This window comes from Nycticebus coucang, chromosome 7 (assembly GCF_027406575.1).
Source record: "Nycticebus coucang isolate mNycCou1 chromosome 7, mNycCou1.pri, whole genome shotgun sequence".
NCBI classification, from domain to species: Eukaryota; Metazoa; Chordata; class Mammalia; order Primates; family Lorisidae; genus Nycticebus; species Nycticebus coucang.
Genome location: NC_069786.1, coordinates 87,376,589 through 87,390,948, shown reverse-complemented (window position 1 = coordinate 87,390,948; position 14,360 = coordinate 87,376,589). Strand labels below are relative to the sequence as shown.

General features: G+C 38.6%; 1 protein-coding gene across 1 annotated transcript in view; it reads left to right on the top strand.

Moving 5' to 3' along the window:
- The window catches only part of NEMP2 (nuclear envelope integral membrane protein 2), a 46,778-nt gene extending 32,427 nt beyond the window's left edge, over positions 1-14,351 (top strand). Inside the window, exon 10 of the transcript XR_008381228.1 lies at positions 14,017-14,351. The gene's annotated coding sequence lies outside the window, so the exon portion shown is untranslated. The remainder of the gene's footprint in view (positions 1-14,016) is intronic.
- Positions 14,352-14,360: the final 9 nt, after the last annotated feature.

Below are 14,360 nucleotides of genomic sequence, written 5' to 3'. Positions count from 1 at the left end.
TAGACATCCAGTTCTCCCAACACCATTTATTGAATAGGGAGTCTTTCCCCCAAGGTAAGTTCTTGTTTGGTTTATCAAAGATTAGGTGGTTGTAAGATGTTAGTTTCATTTCTTGGTGTTCAATTCGATTCCAAGTGTCTATGTCTCTGTTTTTGTGCCAGTACCATGCTATCTTGACCACTATGGCTTTGTAGTACAGACTAAAATCTGGTATGCTGATGCCCCCAGCTTTATTTTTGTTACTAAGAACTGCCTTAGCTATACGGGGTTTTTTCCGGTTCCATACAAAACGCAGAATCATTTTTTCCAAATCTTGAAAGTACGATGTAGGTACTTTGATAGGAATGGCATTGAATAGGTAGATAGCTTTGGGAAGTATAGACATTTTAACAATGTTGATTCTTCCCATCCATGAGCATGGTATGTTCTTCCATTTGTTAATATCCTCTGCTATTTCCTTTCTGAGGATTTCATAGTTTTCTTTATAGAGGTCCTTCACCTCCTTCGTTAGGTATATTCCTAGGTATTTCATTTTCTTTGAAACTATGGTGAAGGGAGTTGTGTCCTTAATTAGCTTCTCATCTTGACTGTTATTGGTGTATACAAAGGCTACTGACTTGTGGACATTGCTTTTATACCCAGAAACATTACTGTATTTTTTGATGACTTCTAGGAGTCTTGTGGTTGAGTCTTTGGGGTTCTCTAAGTATAAGATCATGTCGTCAGCAAAGAGGGAGAGTTTGACCTCCTCTGCTCCCATTTGGATTCCCTTTATTTCCTTGTCTTGCCTAATTGTATTGGCTAGAACTTCCAGCACTACGTTGAATAGTAAAGGTGACAGAGGACAACCTTGTCTGGTTCCAGTTCTAAGAGGCAAAGCTTTCAGTTTTACTCCATTCAGTAAAATATTGGCTGTGGGTTTGTCATAGATAGCTTCAATCCATTTTAGAAATGTGCCACCTATGCCTATACTCTTCAGAGTTCTAATTAGAAAAGGATGCTGGATTTTATCAAATGCTTTTTCTGCATCTATTGAGAGGATCATGTGATCTTTATTTTTGCCTCTGTTAATATGGTGGATAACGTTTATAGACTTGCGTATGTTAAACCAGCCTTGCATCCCTGGGATGAAGCCTACTTGATCATGATGAATGACTTTTTTGATGATAAGCTGTAATCTATTGGCTAGGATTTTGTTGAGAATTTTTGCGTCTATGTTCATGAGTGAGATTGGTCTGAAATTCTCCTTTTTGTTTGGGTCTTTTCCTGGTTTTGGTATCAGGGTGATGTTTGCTTCATAGAATGTGTTGGGGAAGATTCCTTCTTCCTCAGTTTTTTGGAATCATTTCTGCAGTACAGGAATAAGCTCTTCCTTGAAGGTTTGATAGAATTCTGGAGTGAAGCCATCTGGACCAGGGCATTTTTTAGTTGGAAGCTTTTTTATTGTTTCTTTGATCTCAGTGCTTGAAATTGGTCTGTTCAGGAGGTCTATTTCTTCCTGGCTAAGTCTAGGGAGAGGGTGTGATTCCAAATATTGATCCATTTCCTTCACATTGTCAAATTTCTGGGCATAGAGTTTCTGGTAGTATTCAGAGATGATCTCTTGTATCTCTGTGGGATCAGTTGTTATTTCCCCTTTATCGTTTCTGATTGAGGTTACTAGAGATTTTACTTTTCTATTTCTAGTTAGTCTGGCTAATGGTTTATCTATTTTATTTATTTTTTCAAAAAACCAACTCCTTGTTTCATTAATTTTCTGAATGATTCTTTTGTTTTCCATTTCATTGATCTCTGATTTGATTTTGGATATTTCTTTTCTTCTACTGAGTTTAGGCTTAGATTGTTCTTCTTTTTCCAATTCCATAAGATCTCTTGTGAGATTGTCGATGTGCTCTCTTTCTGTTTTTCGAATGTAGGCATCTAAAGCGATGAATTTTCCTCTCAAAACTGCTTTTGCAGTATCCCACAGGTTTTGGTAGCTTGTGTCTTCATTGTTGTTATGCTCAAGGAAGTTAATGATTTCCTGTTTTATTTCTTCCTTCACCCATCTGTTATTCAACAGAAGATTGTTTAATTTCCATGCCTTTGGGTGGGCTTGAGCATTTTTGTTAGAGTTGAGTTCCACCTTTAGTGCCTTATGGTCTGAAAAGATAAAAGGTAAAATTTCAATTCTTTTGATTCTGTTGATATTTGTTTTGTGTCCCAGGATATGATCAATTTTGGAGAATGTTCCATGGGGTGATGAGAAGAATGTTTATTCTTTATCTTTGGGGTGGAGTGTTCTATATGCATCTATCAAGCATAGTTGTTCTAGGGTCTCATTTAAATCTCTTACATCTTTGTTTAATTTCTGTTTAGAGGATCTGTCCAGCTCTGTAAGAGGTGTGTTAAAGTCCCCTGTTATGATGGTATTATCAGATATCATATTGCTCAGACTGAGTAAGGTCTGCTTCAAGAATCTGGGAGCATTTAAATTGGGTGCATAAATATTTAGAATGGAAATGTCTTCTTGTTGTAGTTTTCCCTTGACCAATATAAAGTGACCATCTTTGTCTTTTTTGACTTTAGTTGCTTTAAATCCACATGTATCTGAAAATAAGATTGCAACTCCTCTTTTCTTCTGAATTCCATTCGCCTGAAAAATTGTCTTCCAACCCTTGACTCGGAGCTTTAATTTGTCTTTTGAGGCCAGGTGTGTTTCTTGCAGACAGCAAATGGATGGCTTGTGTTTTTTAATCCAGTCAGCCAATCTATGTCTCTTCAGTGGGGAATTCAAGCCATTAACATTTATTGAGATAATTGATAAGTGTGGTAGTATTCTATTCGTCTTATTTGGTGAGAGTCCATTGCTTAGTTTTATCTTTTGCATCAGTGTGGAGGTTAGGTTCTGTCCTTTGATTTCTGAGTTCTTACTTTGCTGCTGATCCATTGTGGTGGTCAGTGTGCAGAACTGGTTGAAGTATTTCCTGTAGAGCTGGTCTTGTTGTGGCGAATTTCCTCAATGTTTGTATATCCGTAAATGATTTGATTTCTCCGTCAATTCTGAAGCTTAGCTTAGCAGGGTACAGAATTCTGGGCTGAAAATTGTTCTGTTTAAGTAGGTTAAAGGTAGATGACCATTGTCTTCTTGCTTGGAAAGTTTCATTAGAGAAGTCTGCGGTCACTCTGATGGATTTGCCCCTGTATGTCAACTGGCGCTTACTCCTGGCAGCTTGCAGAATCTTTTCTTTTGTCTTGACTTTGGACAGGTTCATCACAATGTGTCTTGGAGAAGCTCAGTTAGAGTTGAGGCGACCCGGGGTCCGATATCCCTCTGAAAGCAGTGTGTCAGACTCTTTGGTGATGTTTGGGAAATTTTCTTTTATAATATTCTCTAGTATGGCTTCCATTCCTCTGGGGCATTCTTCTTCCCCTTCTGGAATTCCTATAATTCGTATGTTGGAACGCTTCATAAAGTCCCATAATTCTGACAGTGAACGTTCTGCTTTCTCTCTCTTCTTTTCTGCCTCTTTTACTGTCTGAGTTATCTCAAGAACTTTGTCTTCTACCTCTGAAATTCTTTCTTCTGCATGGTCTAACCTGTTGCTGGTACTTTCCATTGTATCTTTAAGTTCCCTAATTGACTGTTTCAGTTCCTTCAGGTCTGCTATATCCTTTTTATATTCTTCATATCGTTCACCTCTTATTTGATTCTGTTTTTGGATTTCCTTTTGGTTATTTTCCACTTTATTAGCAATTTCCTTCATTATTTCCATCATTTCTTTCATTGTTTTCAACATGTGTATTCTAAATTCCCTTTCTGTCATTCCTAACATTTCTATACTGGTGGAATCATCTGCAGTAGCTACCTCATGGTCCCTTGGTGGGGTTGTTCTAGACTGGTTCTTCATGTTGCCTGGACTTTTCTGCTGATTCTTCCTCATGAGTGATTTCTTTTATCTGTTTCCTTGCCCTAATTTTCCTTTCACTTCCTCTTGCTCTTTAAGTTCTTGTGCCTGTGGAAGTTGTGGGCGGGTTTAGACGGATTGAACACACGCGACCACTTGCCGGTTTTCCACTGTTTTCGTCCTTCTCTTGGGGTCCAGAAGTCTCTCGCTGACTCCCTGTATCTTCATAGGAGTGATGATAGGCAGTTCCCACCAGCCAGGGATGCCTGGAGTCCTATCTCCCCAGACTCACGGTGCCCAGATGCAAGGAAGCTGTTACTCGGCTGCCATCTTGCTCCGCCTCCCAGAAATTTTTTTTTTTTTTTTGCAGTTTCTGGCTGGGGCCGGGTTTACCGCCCCTCCCTCAGAACTTTTTATTTATTTATTTTATTATTAAATCATAGCTGTGTACATTAATGCAATCATGGGGCACCATATACTGGTTTTATAGACCATTTGACACATTTTCATCACACTGGTTAACATAGCCTTGCTGGCATTTTCTTAGTTATTGTGTTAAGACATTTATATTCTACATTTACTAAGTTTTACGTGTACCTCTGTAAGATGCACTACAGGTGTAATCCCACCAATCACCCTCCCTCCACCCTCCCAACATCCCTACCAGAATGTTTATTGCAGCCCAATTCATAATTGCAAAGTCATGGAAAAAGCCCAAGTGCCCCTCGATCCACAAATGAATTGATAAATTGTGATATATGTACACCATGGAATATTATGCAGCCTTAAAGAAAGATGGAGACTTTACCTCTTTCATGTTTACATGGATGGAGCTAGAACATACTCTTCTTCGTAAAATATCTCAAGAATGGAAGAAAAAGTATCCAATGTACTCAGCCCTACTATGAAACTAATTTATGGCTTTCACATGAAAGCTATAACCCAGTTATAACCTAAGAAATTGTTGATCAAATTCTAACTTCCACAGTGGAGAAAGGATGAAAAATGTCCACTGGACTTCGAAAAACTTGATACCCAAAATTCCAACAGGCTTATCAATATTCTCAATGTGAATGGTTTAAATTATCCTCTAAAGAGGCACAGGTTGGCTTACTGGATACAAAAACTCAGGCCAGATATCTGCTGCATACAAGAACCTCATCTTACCTTAAAAGATAAATATAGACCAAGGGTAAAGGGATGGTCGTCTATATTTTAGGCAAATGGAAATCAGAAAAAAGCAGATGTTGCAATTTTAGTTGCAGATACAATAGGCTTTAAACCAAAAAATGTAAGGAAAGATAAGGATGGTCATTTCATATTTTTTAAGGGTAACATGCAATATGATGAGATTTCAATTATTAACATTTATGCACCCAACCAGAATGCACCTCAATATGAGCAACTTGATGTCCTCCAGCAACAGAATAGTCAGATATTTTAACAATCCTCTGACAGTGTTGGATAGATCCTCCAATAAGAAACTCAGCAAAGAAATGTTAGACTTAAACTTAACATTCCACATTTGGATTTAACAGACATCTACAGAACATTTTATCCTAACAAAATTGAATGCACATTCTTCTCATCAGCTCATGGAACATCCTCCAAAATGGATCACATCTTAGGTCACAAGTCTAACCTCAGCAAATTTAAAAAATTATTCCTTGCATCTTCTTGTAGCATAATGGAATAAAAGTTGAACTCAGTAACAAAAGGAATCTTCATACTCATACGAAAACATGGAAACTAAATAATCTTATGTTGAATGATAGCTGGGTCAAAGATGAGATTAAGAAGGAAATTACCAAATCTTTGGAACAAAATGATAAGACACAAATTAGCAGAACCTCTCGGATACTGCAAAAGCAGTCCTAAGAGGGAAATTTATAGTACTGCAAGCCTTCCTCAAGAGAACAGAAAGAGAGGAAGTTAACAACTTAATGGGACATCTCAAGCAACTGGAAAAGGAAGAACATTCCAACCCCAACCCCAGTAGAAGAAAAGAAATAACCAAAATTAGAGTAGAATTAAATGAAATTGAAAACTAAAGGATTATACAACAGATCAATAAATCTAAAAGTTGGTTTTTTGTAAAGGTCAATAAAATAGATAAACCTTTGGCTAACCTAACTAGGAAAAAAAGAGTAAAATCTCTAATTTCATCAATCGGAAATGGGAAAGACAAAATAACAACAGACTCCTCAGAAATTCAAAATCTACTTAATGAATATTATAAGAAACTCTATTCTCAGAAATATGAAAATTTGAAGGAAATTGACCAATACTTAGAAGCATTCCACCTTTCAAGACTTAGCCAGAATGAAGTGGAAATGTTCAACAGCCCTATATCAAGTTCTGAAATAGCATCAACTATACAAAATCTCCCAAAAAAGAAAAGCCCAGGACCAGATGGCTTCATGTCAGAATTCTACCAAAACTTTAAAGAGGAACTAGTACTCAACCTTTTCCAAAATATAGAAAAAGAAGGAATACTACCCACATTCTATGAAGCAAACATCACCTTGATCCCCAAACCAGGAAAAGATCCAACAAGAAAATAAAATTATAGACCAATATCACTAATGAATATAGATGCAAAAATATTCAACAAGATCCTAACAAACAGAATCCAGCAACACATCAAACAAATTATACACCATGACCAAGTGGGTTTTATCCCAGGGTCTCAAGGCTGGTTCAACATATGTAAATCTATAAACATAATTCATTACATAAATAAAAAACAAAGACCATATGATTTTCTCAATTGATGCAGAAAAAGGTTTTGATAATATCCAGCATCTTTCATGATCAGAACACTTAAGAAAATAGGTATAGAAGAGACATTTCTTAAACGAATAGCCATCTACAGCAAACCCACAGCCAATACTGTATTGAATGGAGTTAGATTTAAATCATTTCCACTCAGATCTTAGCCATCACAATTAGGCAAGAAAAGGCGATCAAGGGTATCCATAAAGGGTTCAGAAGAGATCAAACTTTCATTCTTCGTAGACGATATGATTGTATATCTGGAAAACACAAGGGATTCTACTAAAAAACTCTTAGAAGTGATCAAGGAATACAGCAGGGTCTCAGGTTACAAAATCAACACTCATAAATCTGTAGCATTTATATATATCAACAATAGTCAAGCTGAAAAACAGTCAAGGACTCTATTCCATTCATAGTAGCACCGAAGAAGATGAAATGTTTGGGAGTTTACCTAACAAAGGACATGAAAGATCTCTATAAAGAGAACTATGAAACTCTAAGAAAAGAAACAGCCGAAGATGTTAACAAATGGAAAAACATACCGTGTTCATGGCTGGGAAGAATCAACATTGTTAAAATGTCCATACCACCCAAAGCAATATACAATTTTAATGTAATTCCTATTAAAACTCCACTGTCATACTTTAAAGATCTCAAAAAAATAATACTTTGTTTTATATGGAACCAGAAAAAAATCTCAAATAGCCAAGACATTACTCATAAATAAAAACAAACATGCTACCAGACCTCAGATTATACTATAAATCAATAGTGATCAAACTGCATGGTACTGGCACAAAAACAGAGAGGTAAATGTATGGAACAGAATAGAGAACCAAGAGATGAACCCAGCTACTTACCATTATTTAATCTTTGATGTGCCCATTAAAAACATTCTTTTGCACTGCTGGTGGGAATACAAATTAATACATTCCTTTTGGAAAGAGATATGGAGAACACTTAGAGATCTAAAAATAGATCTGCCATTCAATCCTGTAATCCCCCTACTGGGCATATACCCAGAAGACCAAAAATCACACCATAACAAAGATATTTGTATCAGAATATTTATTGCAGCCCTATTCATAATTGCTAAGTCATGGAAAAAGCCCAAGTGCCCATCGATCCACGAATGGATCAATAAATTGTGGTATATGTACACCATGGAATATTATGCAGCCTTAAAGAAAGATGGTGACTTTACCTCTTTCATGTTTACATGGATGGAGCTGGAACATATTCTTCTTAGGTAAAGTGTCTCAAGAATGGAACAAAAAGTACCCAATGTACTTACCCTTATTATGAAACTAATGTAGGACCTTCACATGAAAGCTATAACCCAGTTATAACCTAAGATAGGGAGAAAGGGGAAAGGGAGGGGAAGGAGGGGGATTAATGGGATTACACCTGCGGTGCATCTTACAAGGGTACATGTGAATCCTAGTAAATGTGGAATGTAAAGGTCTTAGCAAAATAACTAAGAAAATGCTACAAAAGCTAGGTTAACTAATGTGATGAAAATGTGTCAAACGATCTATGAACCAAGTGTATGGTGCCCCACGATCATACTAATGTACACAGCTATGGTTTAATAAAAATAAAAAATAAAAAAAACATTCAGTGGGGAAAAGATTCCCTATTTAACAAATGGTGCTGGGTGAACTGGCTGGCAACCTGTAGAAGACTGAAACTGGACCCACACCTGTCACCATTAACTAAGATAGACTCTCACTGAATTAAAGATTTAAACTTAAGACATGAAACTATAAAAATACTAGAAGAAAGTGCAGGTAAAACACTTGAAGAAATTGGCCTGGGCAAATGTTTTATGAGGAAGACCCTCCTGAGCAATTGAAGCAACACCAAAAATACATTACTGGGATCTGATCAAACCAAAAAGCTTCTACACAGTCAAAAAGACAGTAAGTAAAGCAAGCAGACGTCTCTCAGAATGGGATAAGATATTTGCAGGTATGTCTCTGACAAAGGTTTAATAACCAGAATCACAGAGAACTCAAATGTATAAGCAAGAAAAGAACAAGTGATCCCATCTCAAGGTGGGCAAGGGACTTGAAGAGAAACTTCTCTGAAGAAGACAGGCGCATGGCCTAGACAACATGAAAAAATGCTCATCATCCTTAATCATCAGAGAAATGCAAAGCAAAACTACTTTGAGATATCGTCTAACTGCAGTAAGATTTGCCCTCATCACAAAATCCCAAGACCAGAGATGTTGGCGTGAATGTGGAGAAAAGGGAACATTTCTGCACTGCTGGTGGGAATGCAAATTAATACGTTCCTTTTGGAAAGATGTTTGGAGATCACTTAGGGATCTAAAAATAGACCTGCCATTCGATCCTTCAATTCCTCTACTAGGTATATATCCAGAAGACCAAAAATAACATTAAAACAAAGATATTTGTACCAGAATGTTTATTGTAGCTAAATTCATAATTGCTAAGTCATGGAAGAAGCCCAAGTGCCCAATGACCCATGAATGGATCAATAAATTGTGGTATATGTACACCATGGAACATTATGCAGCCTTAAAGAAAGATGGAGACTTTACCTCTTTCATGTTTACATGGATGGAGCTGGAACATATTCTTCTTAGCAAAGTATCTCAAAAATGGAAGAAAAAGTATCCAATGTACTCAGCCCTACTATGAAACCAATTTTTTTATTAAATCATAGCTTTGTACATTAATGCAATTATAGCCCAAGAAGAAGGGGAAAGAGGAGAAGGAGGGGAGAGGAGGAGGGACAATGGGTGGAGGGAGAGTAATTGGTGGGAACACAACTACGGTGCATTTTACAAGGGTACATGTTAAATTTACTAAGTGTAGAGTATAAATGCCTTAACACAATAAGAAAATGTGGTGAAGGCGATATTAACCAGTTTGATGAAAATATTTCAAATGGTATATAAAACCAGGACTGTAGCAGCCCGTATAGCCTATGGTTAGGAGGAGTGAGAATTATAAGAAACACCTGTATAGCTCAATAATGGAACACCTTGGTGAAAAGGACATGCAGAGGGATTTAGCTCTCCTAAGAAGCATGAGAGCTCGCAGGATGAGAGCATTGGTGAATTGGCAGTCTCTACACCTGTGGTGTGGAGAGGCATGAGATCAGCCTTATATTAGGCTGGAGGAGAAAGCAGTCGGGAGCACATGCATTCTATCACAGACCCGCTTACTTTTACTCTGTCTCCTCTCCTGCCTGCAGAACGCCAGCACGGCATCTCTCGGCTGAAGATTACCAAGCTGTACTAAAGACTAAGACGTATTCTAAGACTGCTTTACCCTTTCTAAGACTCTCTCTCTCCTACTAAAGTAGATAGCCCTCGGGCACCTAAGAGCAATTGTTTCTGAGCAAGGTAGTTTAGCAGTCCACGTCCAGAATCTCGTTAAGCTGGCCCAAGACCTGGCCATACCCGGGCCGTGACAAGCAGTGGCAACGGTGGGCTGTGACACAGCACATTGTACCCCATAATTGCATTAATGTACAAAGCTATGATTTAATAATAACCCCCCCAAAATATAGTGATTCACAGCAAAAAATATAATTGACCTAAGGATAAAAACACTTGAACTGATATGACCAGCAGCTTCTCTTCTCAGAAGACAGATTTATGAGGGGTCAACTTATAATAAAAATGTTGCTTGATGAACAGAAACAGAACAAAGGGAAGTTGTTATAGAAATGACGTATTTTTAATATTGTGATACCAATATTAAATGCAAACACTCCCTAGTGGGGCTAGCCTTGCTAATGAGATGACCTCCCCACTTACTTTGCAGGCCCTGCCAACTTTTTCCTCTCTGTGACTGCTGTTTTTCTGATCTATTGTGATTGATCATTGTCTCATCTCCTCTGGTGGGCATGTATTTTGCTCAAAAATCTTTAGTCTTTCTCTGGCCTAGGAGTCAAGTCATTTTAAGATAACCTTGCATATTTTTGTTCTGATGCCTGAATGTGGTACCTCACTAGGTCACCAGTGATTTGGGATAAATCTTGGAAGATGCATTCAGTGAGCTGCTCTTCTGTTTCTTCTTCAAATAATCTGAGGCATCTGTTTATTTTTTAGATATGATCTATCTTCCAAAAAAGGCAGCGATCAAAAGGAGAAAGGGATAGAGTATGAAGATTTATTACAGATCCATCATTACTAAGCATCTTCTATGCTTTTCATTTGAATCTCATAACCACTGTGTGATGTATTTTTATTATTTCCATTTTCAGCCGAAGAAAGACTCAGACAAGGTAAGAGAAGTTTGTTGAAGGACACAAAGTGGTACAGTCAGAACTTGAGAACTCCAGTGTGTCTGCACCCAGGGCCCATGTTCTTTCTACTATGGTTATCGTCATCTTTTTAAAAAGTTAGTTGAGGAAACTGCCTCATGAATGAGGCATTCACGAGTGACTACATCTGCTGATTAGCTATGCACACACCAGGCACATTTGCATGTGTGTATACTGCACACAGTGTATCTGTGGACACTGTAGACGTGGTCCAGGTCATTGCTACTCGGGCTGGCTGGGTGAATTCCCCACAATTCATCACAAGTAATACTTTTATAGGACAGATTAAAAATAATCAGAAAAATGAAATAATTTTAAAAAGACATATAAAACACAAGCACAGTGATCATGGCAACGTCAAATTGCCATACATGTTTTGAAATGCTTAATTTCTGTTTTGTTATACACCAGCAATAGTCCACGGACAGCACCAGCCCACCAGGATTAGGGTTAGGGTTAGCGCTACACTTCAAGTAGCACTGGTCTAGAGGTTATTTTTCTGGGACTCTATTGATCTTTTCAGGCAACAAAAAAAATTCCTGACCTTTTTCAAATATAAGTTTACAGTTTCAAAGAATAGCATTCTCAGCTAACTATTTGGGAGAGTATGGTATATAATGTTAAATAATTATAGAGTTCATTTTTTTTTTTGCTTCCAAGAAGAAAAAGTAAAACAAAAGTTATAGAACATAAACCCCCCCTTTTTTTTTTTTTTGAGATAGAGTCTCACTACTCACTGGGTCACCTTCAGTAGAGTGCTGTGATGTCATAGCTCACAGCAACCTCAAACTCCTGGGCTTAAGCAATTCTCTTGCCTCAGCCTCCCAAGTAGCTGGGACTACAGGTGCCCACCACAACGCCAGGCTGTTTTTTGTTGTAGTTGTCATTGTTTAGCTGGCCTGGCCCGGGTTTGAACCCATTAGCTGGGGTGTATGTGACTGGCGCCCCACCCACTGAGCTATGGGTGCCGCCCATAAACCCTTTTCCTCTCACTACAGACATCACCTTATGAAATTGGACATTCCATTATGTCACTTGTTTGTCATTTTTTACTTAATTTTATCTCTTAACCAACTCATCTCTAACCATGTAATGTTTACAATGCGTGTCGGACTGAATGCTTTATTATACAGCTTACTAGATGTAGGTACATAGGGTAGAATCTCTGTAGTTGACCACCTCAGGGACTATAACAAATTGGTCAACATATAGAGGTAGTCAGCATAAGGAACTAGGCCTATTGTACTGACACGTGTATGTGGTACATGTCTGTCTATGAAAATTTGATCAACTTAAGGAGGTGGTCAACTATGGAGCTTCTACGGGATATCATAGCATGACACTGTAGATTGGGAAAATATAACGTGATTATAGATTTAAGTATTAACCAGGGTTACTAAGAGCTAGACCCTGGTGAGGGAAATGAGCTAGCACTCCTCCTGCCCTGGGCCTTTTGCCACACAGTGACAGTATTTATGGAGGGTGCACTATTGGTCAGGTATCTCATTTGAACATCAAACCAACCTGTAAAACAGAGACCATAATATGGAGGAGAGTGCTGAGGCCTAGAAAGGTCATCTGTACATGTAAATGTTGACTGGCAGAGCTGGGACTCAAATCCAAACTTGCTGACCCCTGGGCCCACACTCCTAACCCCAGCACTGTAAGGTTCCTGCGTTGCCCCATAAAAACTGGGACCTAACCTAGAGACACATTGGGGCAAGTGGTCTGACATTAGCTGCCCAAAGCAGATGGGAGCTGGGTAAGAGGTGCCCTCCAGAGCTGGGTCACTTTTCCCTATGCTACAGATCAGTATGTTTCCAATTATTATTCCTCTGTCATAGCCACAGTTTGTCCATTACCTTCAGACCTGAGAAACCACTTCCCCTTTCTTTTACCCTATATTCTGTACCCATCTAGGCACTCCCAACTGCCTGGATGGTGTGGAATTCTTCAGCTGGATATTCTTAAAGATTTGCTAAAAATAAATAAATAAATAAATAAAATAAATCACAGGCATGATACCTGGTTTATCCTAGCAGTAAAAAAATTTAAAAAATAAAAAGGAAATACAGGCATGATTTTGGGCTTCAGAAATAGCCTTTGTCTTGTGCCCATGCACCAAAAGACTGAAGAACTTCTGAATGGAAAAGCACCCTTTTCTTCCCTTACAGTCAGCTCTGTCACAAGCATGCTATTATATTCACAGAATAACAGTTTCAAGCTCCACCTTGTTATCCTGAAGATGAGGAAACTGAGGCCCAGAGATCGCCCAGTGGTGATCCCTTCCTCTATACCTGTGGTGGTCATGAGCCACATGTGGCTGTTTAAAGTTAGAAATTAATTCCTTAGACACATTAGCCACATTTCCAGGGCTTCATAGCCAATGTGGCTCATTTCCCCCACCAAGGCCTAGTGCTTGTATTTTGATAACACTTACATCTATAATCATATTACTTTCTCCCGATCTACAGTGCCATGCTATATACAGTACAACAGCACTTAGACATTGCAGACAGAGAACTTTCCATCTTCCCAGCAAGTTCTCCTGGATAGTGCTGTCACACAGTGCCATTGCCTGGAGGGACTGAGCCATGGATGTGCGTCTGCTTGCCCTTCCTGACTTCCATAGCTCTGCAGTTACTGAACTACCCAGTCACCTCCAGAGTGTGATGGGTCTGCTATTCTCACAATTAACAAAGTTTGAAGGTGCTGGATTTCTAGGAATCTGGAAATACCTAGAAATCCTAAATGGGAATACAGTTACAGACACACATCAGGCATGTATGGTAACCGTTTAAGCCAGGACTGCTTTACTGCTTGCTTTCCCACAGCACGAGCAGGGAACAGCCTCCCGGCTTAGGTTTGGGGGGAGGTGCCTAGCAGACTGAGGTTTTGGTGTTGTAACTCGAACTGTTTCAGAATCCTCATGGTTAAAATTGGGATAGTGATATGTACCACCTATGGTTTTTGTAAAGACAAAATTAATAGTCTTGTCAGCACTAACAAGCACCCAATATCCATGGATATGTTTCCCTTTCTCCAGATTCACTGTTAACATTCCAATCAGCTGAGGGGAATACTCCTTACATCATGGTCCACAGCAGCCCCCAGCCCTGCACTACTGGAAGGAACTGTAATCAGATGGAAGATTTTAGCCACCTGTCTACGTCATGGGACTTAGGCAGGATTAACAAGTCAGTAAAGCAGCATTGTTCTTCCTATGAATTCCTTAGGTTTTTCATAAAGTTTACTGCCTGTTGGACAATGTGTATTCTAATCTATGACTTCTTAAGGACTTGAGGAATACGGTAGTTTAAAAATTACCACTAACTAACTTCTTTGGATCCACACAAACTCAGAACTCTGGGATAATTTCCTGTATCTATA